Source organism: Gavialis gangeticus, unplaced genomic scaffold, assembly GCF_001723915.1.
Source record: "Gavialis gangeticus isolate Ggan-Ray unplaced genomic scaffold, GavGan_comp1, whole genome shotgun sequence".
NCBI lineage: Eukaryota > Metazoa > Chordata > Crocodylia > Gavialidae > Gavialis > Gavialis gangeticus.
Window position 1 is genome coordinate 90,288,811 of NW_017728992.1, and position 8,505 is coordinate 90,297,315.

The window sequence follows — 8,505 nt, forward strand, 5'->3', positions numbered from 1 at the left end:
CTTTAATCTCTCCGAAACAAATCAGAACCCTCCGAATCAATTCAGAGAGATTCAATGATTCAGACATAGACACAGCTTTAAATGTTTTTTCTACAGACCTCAAGGTACCAGGCGGTTCATGAATGCTGAGATGGTGGGGCAGATGGACCGTCCCACAGGAGCATAGCGGGGTCCCCAGTGTGCTCAGCAGCAGACCCAGAAGTGGAGCAGAAGCACTTCCAGTCCACTTCTGGGTCTACCACAGAGTGCATGGGGGAACCCCCCCACCCCGCAGCTCAGCAACTGGTGCCTCCTGGGTGCCCCCGCAGCCAATTGCCAAGTACTTCCAGTCCACTTCTGAGTCTGCCACCGAGCACTTGGGGGGGTCCCCCCCCACTCCATCTACCCCACCATCGCAGTGTTCATGAGCCACGCCTGGTACCTCAAGGTATGTAGAAAAAACATTTAAAGGTGTGTCTATGGCTGAATCACTGAGTCTCTGAATCAGCATCGAATCTTCAGATTCGGATTCGGCCAAATCAAATTGGGACAGTGATCCAAATCAATGAATCAAATCACTGTCCCCCGATTTGGGCCGAATGCAAATCAAATACGGCCCATTTCATACACCCCTACTCTGGTTACTGCTCAGTCAGCATCTCATGTAAGTGTGGCCAATATGGCCTTTTTGCAATACTTAAAGCAGGGAGTTGGAAAATGTTTGAGTTCAGCTTTTCAGACACAAAAAGACTAATTTATTAGGTTACTGCATATTCCAACTCCCACACTTCCTATGCTTGGCCATGAATAATATAATTTTTAGAAAAGAATTTGATTTTCGTACAGCAATATCTAATGAAGAATCAAGTTAACATTGGCCCAGATTTTAACAATACATCTAATTAAATGCAGATCAAGAATACTGGTTAACTAGAAATAAAGCATGGGTTCTTAGGAACTCAGTGGCAGTCATTACTGAGCATCTATAAAATTCATTTAAGCCATTTTACTTTTCTTTTAATGCTTTAAAGAAGTTTGCTTTGTAATCCTGTGTAAAAATTACTGGAAAAAAAAAGATGAGCCATCTGTTTTACCTCTCGGGGAGTGCACATTTCATAACCCTAGTAGAAACTTAAACACTTTAACAGATTAGAGTGAGGGGGTGGAGGTCTAAAGTAGGTACACAGAGTATTTCATCAGACTAATTCTCCTAACCGCTAAAGAGTCCTTAAGAAATTGCAGCTGCTCCTTGCAAAAGAAGGCTGACACTTTTGCACTTCTGAAGTTTCTGATCTGTGAAAAGTTAAATTTTTTTCAAACACCTGGGGGAAGCAAAATCTTTAGTAACTCAAATAGAAACTGTTTGTTTTTTTTTTATTGTTGAACTTCACAGCAGAGTGTATAATCCCTAGTTTTCAAGTCTGCAGAGTACACAATCCTGCTAATATTAAGCACTAAAAAGTGCATGTATTCAAATGACAGCTAGAATTAACTACACCTCCTATGCAAAATGTAGTGAGGTTCTTGTAGAATGACAGATTGTCTCCTATGATGGGTAGTGTCTGCTTCTGTTTCTCCAGTCCTGATAAGGAACAGGAAGGAGGATCATTTTTGACCTTTCACCAACTGTTCTGAATTAAAAGCAAGTTGTCTTTTTGCTGCTTGTGGGTACTTGCAGGATTAGATTAATGTACTTTCTGGATTTATTTCTATTAGATGAAACTGAAATACTTAAGTATAATTAGGTCAAAGAGCATCAAGCTAATGCAATATTTATATTCTTCATCAGCTTTATAGTTTTCCATTGTGTTATAAATCTGCTTTACAAAGATTTATCAGCATATCTGATGAATGGACAGAGATGGGATGTTCTATAACATTGAACAAGTGTTTGCCTAAGATTTGATAATCTACTTCATGACCTGTTGACTGTGCAGTTTGCTAAGGAATGTATATGGCCTTCACTCCAGAATATCACCTTTTATTTTGCAAAAAAAGTTACATTTCTAATAATTATGGTTGTGACAACAATCTTGAAAATGTGAACCAAGTGTAAACCAATACAATGATGTTTTAAGAAGTTTGAAGATGGTTTGAAATAAGAACACTCCCGCATACATCTTCATGTCTTGTTAATTCTGAAACCTGAAGATAAATAGCAAATGAATGGAATGGAAAGTCAAAAATGGGTGTAATTGGGAATATGCTGTTCAAAGGAAGTGGCTACTGCAAGCTCACTTTTTACTGGCAGATATTGTTCTGCTTGATGCCAACCGTTCAGCTATTTTCCTGCTTTATTGGACTGATGGAATGTCATCTAGTAGACTAGAAATCAGAAAAAGCATTCAACCTGTTTATTCTTGAATGTAGTTGTGGCAGGGCACTGTTTGTGCCTACCACTTTAAGGGCCAGAAGACAGCAGCCAGCAGGTGCCTCAGGGCAGCCATTTTGGATTCCAGGCTGCCCATATTAACCGGGCATTTTGCTGCTGGAAGGCCAGGCAACATCGCCTGGCTGCAGGTATAATCTGGAGGTAAGGGCAGGAGTTGTAGGGGATAGTCAGGAGGCTCCTGGTCCTGCTGTGAGGGAGGTTCAACTGGGCCGGGTCCCCTCCCGGCCCAAGTCCCCGTAAAGGGGCAGTTCCCTCCAAGATTACGAGGGGCTCACCCATCTCGGACGTGCGTATGTGCCTGTCTCACCTGCCACGACTTGCTGTTGAACTATATTTTGTCCAGTTAGTACGGCGCGTACAGTCCGGGAATGAGATTCTCATCTTCTTCAGGGTCCCGTTGTCCTGAGGGCTCCTCCACCCCTACACCCTCGCCCAGTCCTCCGGTAGGGGTTGTCCTTCCCTGTCCGGCTCTGTCACTCGGGTGGACCGCAGACCCCGCAAAATAAATAAGATATAGACCCTAGAAAAAAGGAAAATCCCGGCCAAGGATCTGGCCTGGGTTCGGGAGTCCTTGCTCCCCTCGGGGTCTTCCCCCGCTCTGAGCGGCTCCACCCAAGCGGTTCACCAGCTGTGACCCGAAAAGACAAGTAAGGCGGGGAATCCTTCGGCCACAAGCCTATTCCCCAGTCACTCTTCCCTGGCCCTGTTCTCTACGGGGCTCGGGCTGCACCCTGTGGCACTCTTACTTCTTCGGCCTTATGAGGTCTACTGCCCGGGGTATGGATCCCTGTCTCGGGGTCCCGCTTACCCCAAAAGGTCCAGCTGCTCCTTCCACTGGCCCTGGTCCGCTGGGGCGCCTTTACTTCAGCGACGCTTCTGGCCTTTGCAGCGCCTGCTTCCGCCACCTCGGGCGCCGCCGTCCCCAGACCCACTTCTCCTGGCTCCGCTGCCTCTGGACCCATCTCTCTCGGCTCCGCTGCCTCCGGACCCATCTCTCTCGGCTCCGCCACCTCCGGAACCGTCTCTCTCGGCTCCGCCACCTCCGGAACCGTCTCTCTCGGCTCCGCCACCTCCGTACCCGCTGCTCTCAGCTCCGCTGCCTCCGGACCCATCTCTCTCGGCTCCGCCACCTCCGGAACCGTCTCTCTCGGCTCCGCCACCTCCGGAACCGTCTCTCTCGGCTCCGCCACCTCCGTACCCGCTGCTCTCAGCTCCGCTGCCTCCGGACCCATCTCTCTCGGCTCCGCCACCTCCGGAACCGTCTCTCTCGGCTCCGCCACCTCCGGAACCGTCTCTCTCGGCTCCGCCACCTCCGTACCCGCTGCTCTCAGCTCCGCTGCCTCCGGACCCATCTCTCTCGGCTCCGCCACCTCCGGAACCGTCTCTCTCGGCTCCGCCACCTCCGGAACCGTCTCTCTCGGCTCCGCCACCTCCGTACCCGCTGCTCTCAGCTCCGCTGCCTCCGGACCCATCTCTCTCGGCTCCGCCACCTCCGGAACCGTCTCTCTCGGCTCCGCCACCTCCGGAACCGTCTCTCTCGGCTCCGCCACCTCCGTACCCGCTGCTCTCAGCTCCGCTGCCTCCGGACCCATCTCTCTCGGCTCCGCTGCCTCCGGACCCACTGCTCTCGGCTCTGCTGCCTCTGGACCAAGCTCTCTCGGCTCCGCCGCCTCCGGACCTGCCTCTCTCGGCTCCGCCACCTCTGGACCCGCTGCTCTCGGCTCCACTGCCTCCGGACCCACCGCCTCCAGACCGGCTGCTCTCGGCTCCGCTGCCTCTGGACCCGCTGCTCTCGGCTCCGCTGCCTCTGGACCCGTCCGCACCAGTGCTCCTCTTGAATGGGCCCGGGTTGCCCCAGCGCCTCCCACTTCCGGGTTCCTGTAGGGTTCAGATTCCCGCTGCTCGTTGCCGGCCACACCACACGAGCGGCATTGTATTGCGTTGACGCGGGGTCCCTCCAAGCCCGGCACCTGCTCTACTCCCTTACACCTGCCATGACCTAAAATTGCATCCTGCTGGGAGTGGGTGGCCTGGTGGGGCTCTCAGTGGCGTGGGAGCCTCCAGAAAATGCCAGGCCAGTTACCACCCTGGTGAAAGGTGGATCAGGGTGCCTTAACCCCAGCTCCCACAACCAGGTGGGTTACCCCCCTTGTAGGGTCTGGAAGGTGGACCCCAGTGAGAGAGTGGGGCCATAGACTCAGGAACTTGTCTTGACATCCCCTGACTGGTCAATGCTGGGACCAGGACTGGAAGGGTCGAAGGACCAGGGGCCCACCGTGAGGGACACCCAAAGCTGAGGGCCTGGGGTTCTGACTGGCCTGGAGGTGGGCCAGGGCCAGTGTAGCCAAAGGTCCCAGGGGGACTAAACCCGTAAGGAGGAAGCAGCTCAGGGAGCTATACAGCCTAGAATGAAGGTGGAGTAGGTTGCCTGAATGGAGGGATTTAAATAGTAGGATTCTGGGGCCCAGTGTGGGGCCGGTGATGTGGATAACAGCTGGATGCCATATGCAAGGGTTGGGCTGCAGTGTAGGAGAGAAACAGAGCCGCAAATAGCACCCCCTGGCATTGGGGCAAGAAATGGGTAGCCTCCTGCTTAATTAACATCAATTAATTAATTAACAACAAGGCGTGGCAGGTGAGAAGGCGGGCGGTTAGCCCAGAAACAGGTGGGTGGGCCACAGGAAAATCAGCCCCGAGAAGGCCCCTGTTACAGTAATTTTGTTGTCTCATGTGCAGGCTAGAATCTCTCCACGATGCCTCAAGTTTATGCTTGATAATCTGCAGCACAAGTGACAACATACAGTGAGTAGAATAAGGCTCACACTGCATGTAAATGCTAGTTAAGTAGGATCTAAACTACAGTTGTTTCTGCAGGGAGAAATGTTGTCAGTTATAGTGAGAACTTTATAATACAACAATATTCTTGTATTTGTGTGTTTTAGTGAAACCAGTGGTCTTTTGAAATCAAAAGTATTTAAAATATTTATTAGCCTTAATTACTGTAGGTTAAATAAAACAAAAAACTACATTTTAGGAAAAATCTTATTAGATATCATACAATTCATATGTCAAACAGAAGATAAAGTATTAACAAATTGCAGCATCCCATACATGAAGCCAATGGGTCCAGCCCAGTCAAAGCCCTTACATAAACAAAAAAAAGAGTGATATTACTTAGCACACAATTTTACACTGACATTTGATCACTGGATCTGGTTTAAATTACTAAGGCTAGTAGAGTAAAATATAAAGTTAATGTACTAAAAAGGTGTGATTACAGGTCAGGGCACTCTCATGTATTAGCTATCTAATTGCATTAATCACGTGCACTGAAAAGCAACATAAAGTGGAGACATAATGATAGGTCGTTTTAACTAATAAATGATGTGTACCAGTGTTTCCTTCTGGGTTTATGCCCCACTGCAGTAAAGTCAAGCACTGTTACACCACTCTGTTTCATCAGTCACTACTACTTCCTTTGCAGTCAGTTTCCCCTGCCACCGATTACCACCAATTCCCCTCACTACTGGCAGTCAGCAGTGGGCATAACTGGGGTGAGAGAAGTGGCGGCTGAAGTAGGGAGGCATGAGAGCTAAATGCTGCAGTAATTCACACTTGCACCTCCAGAGGTGCACTGCAAAATTTGGGAAATGCTGATGCAGACATTATGATGCAGCACTTCAGACTGACCTGTATCAGAAAGAAAAATAATCCCTAATTAATCTTGTTTTCTGGAGCATGACTTTTACATCAGCAGGTGCCAGTTAATGGGTAACAGCTTCTCTAGATTTCTCATTCTGTGGACAAAAACTCACATTCAATACTATGTAATATTAATGCTATCAGTTGGCAAGTCAGCAATGTACCTAATATATCCCCATCTTGTTGCTACTTTTGGTCTTCAGCCTTAAAAATTAATAAAGGAGAAATGATCACTAATAAAATACATACTTACAGTATACAATATATAGTATATGTGAACCAGACATCACCAGTGAAAAAGTACTACATGTCAGTATAACAAAATATAAACCTATTTTATATATACATATACACACAGCACATATGGAAATGAATTAATTTTTTAAAAATGTATTAAGCAACTACTTTTGACATACCGAAAAGAATGTCACTTAGAACTTGAGAAGGAAAAGAAAGTCTCCATATAACCTACTCTAATTACTGTTTATGCATCTGCCCTACTACTGGCTTTCCTGGAGAAACTACTCTTCTCAATGGCCAGTGTAGAAATGCTTTAACTGTTATTAAAGCAGGACAACTACAGATTCAAACAACTTCAGTACTGCAGTTATTTATTTATTTATTTATTTTTAAAAGCAGTCATTAACTACTCAGACTGGTAAGAAATATGGTTACTGTACAGATTTATGATTCTGTGTTAATTTTTGGTATCATATAATTTTTGGAGCACTTATGGAGAATGGCAAAATATTTCCTAATCAATCACCAATAACAATGGAAAAGTTAAAATCAGGATTTGAAAAACATATACACTCCTAAAACAAATTATAATTTCATTCTGAAAGATTGTAAGCCGGCACTTTGGGAAAACACTGGTTGTGAAGTAAAACAGTTGAAGGTTAGTCTTGTACCCAAAGAAAACCGTAGCTCTAAAATATTTTGGAGTGGCCTGTTATTCTCTTATTGTGACTTCAGAGCTTCCTCAAAACACAACTGACCACAACTTAAATTCTGTTCACTCAAGATCTTTATTGACTTAACTAAAAACAGAATAAGGACTTCAGGATTTGGCCTGTTAAAGCATAAAACTATATGCTATGAACCTGCTTTTCCAATATTACATTTTGAAAGTCTCTTTCAGCCAGTAAAATTGTCACTATAATTTCTAATTTGAAATCATTTAATGAAAAATTTCAGTTCTGTTTCTGATCCATGTACATGCATTTGTTCCATAGTAGCTGTGAAAGGTGGTGACTCAGTATAATGCAAAATCCAGAGATTTGCATCAGATATTAGCCCTCATTTAAACTGGAGATTATAACGTAATTGAAGAATTGCCTGAAGAACCTTACAGTTATCCTAAACTCATTTTAATGGGTTTCGAGATGTCATGTGAAAATAAAGTAAGCCACATCTATGAAAACAAATTTAAGAAGTTTTATGCACAAATAATATAAAATGCTTAGCACAAAACCTATTTATACAGTTTTTTAAAAAAAGAAATGCTTGTTAAATAACCTCACTGTATAGTCCTATTACCAAGCTGCGGATGCTGTCCTTTTCCACTACGTGAGAACTCGGCTTCACTCAGTGAGAGTACTCATTTGTGTTGCTGATCCGCAACTTTACTACTATAATGATTAAGACCATGATCTAAGCCCCATGAAGTCAATGACAAGACACCCACTGACTTCACTAGGCTTTGGTTCAGGCCCTAAATAACTAGTAGCATCTCTGCACCCTCAACGAAACAGCTGAAGTCCATTTTTGCATAACTATGTAGATCCAGCTACAACCTGCCTATAAATTACTTATACACTCTCCTTAGTTGGAAATAATTTTCTTCTTTTGGTTACTTTGCACATAAATTCTCCACAACTGCATTAATAAGAGAAATGTTGTATATATATAAAAGAAGTTATAATGTTGTGGAATGCCATTTGGATTTGTTTCTGTACCTTTTTTTTTACTTACCTTGTTTCTGCTTTACCTTTTCCCTCTTTTCCACTGATTTTATAATTCAACTACTCTGTTGATTACAGATACAGAAAACATAGAAATGGAAGAGACCTACATGTTTTAGATCAAGGTGGTGCAACGTCCTAGCCCTTGTAGCCACAAACAAAAATCTTGAACCAGCTAAGAGCCACAGAAAAACAAGCTTTGAAGATGCACATGCCCCACAATCAATTATCTGTGCACAGTGCCCCTGCTTCAGAAGCTGCAGTTAAGCTGCCCAGGAACCATGCATGGCATGTAAACCATAGTCTGGGCATCTCTGTCTTAGATCATCTAGTTCATAATTTCCAATAGCTGACTTATCTCTACACTGTTTTCAGGTGCTTTGTTTAGTTTAGTTGCAAGTATATCAGGCAATGAGTGTTTTGTACCACTTCCCATACTCCACAATTGAAGAGATCCCATCTCCAGGA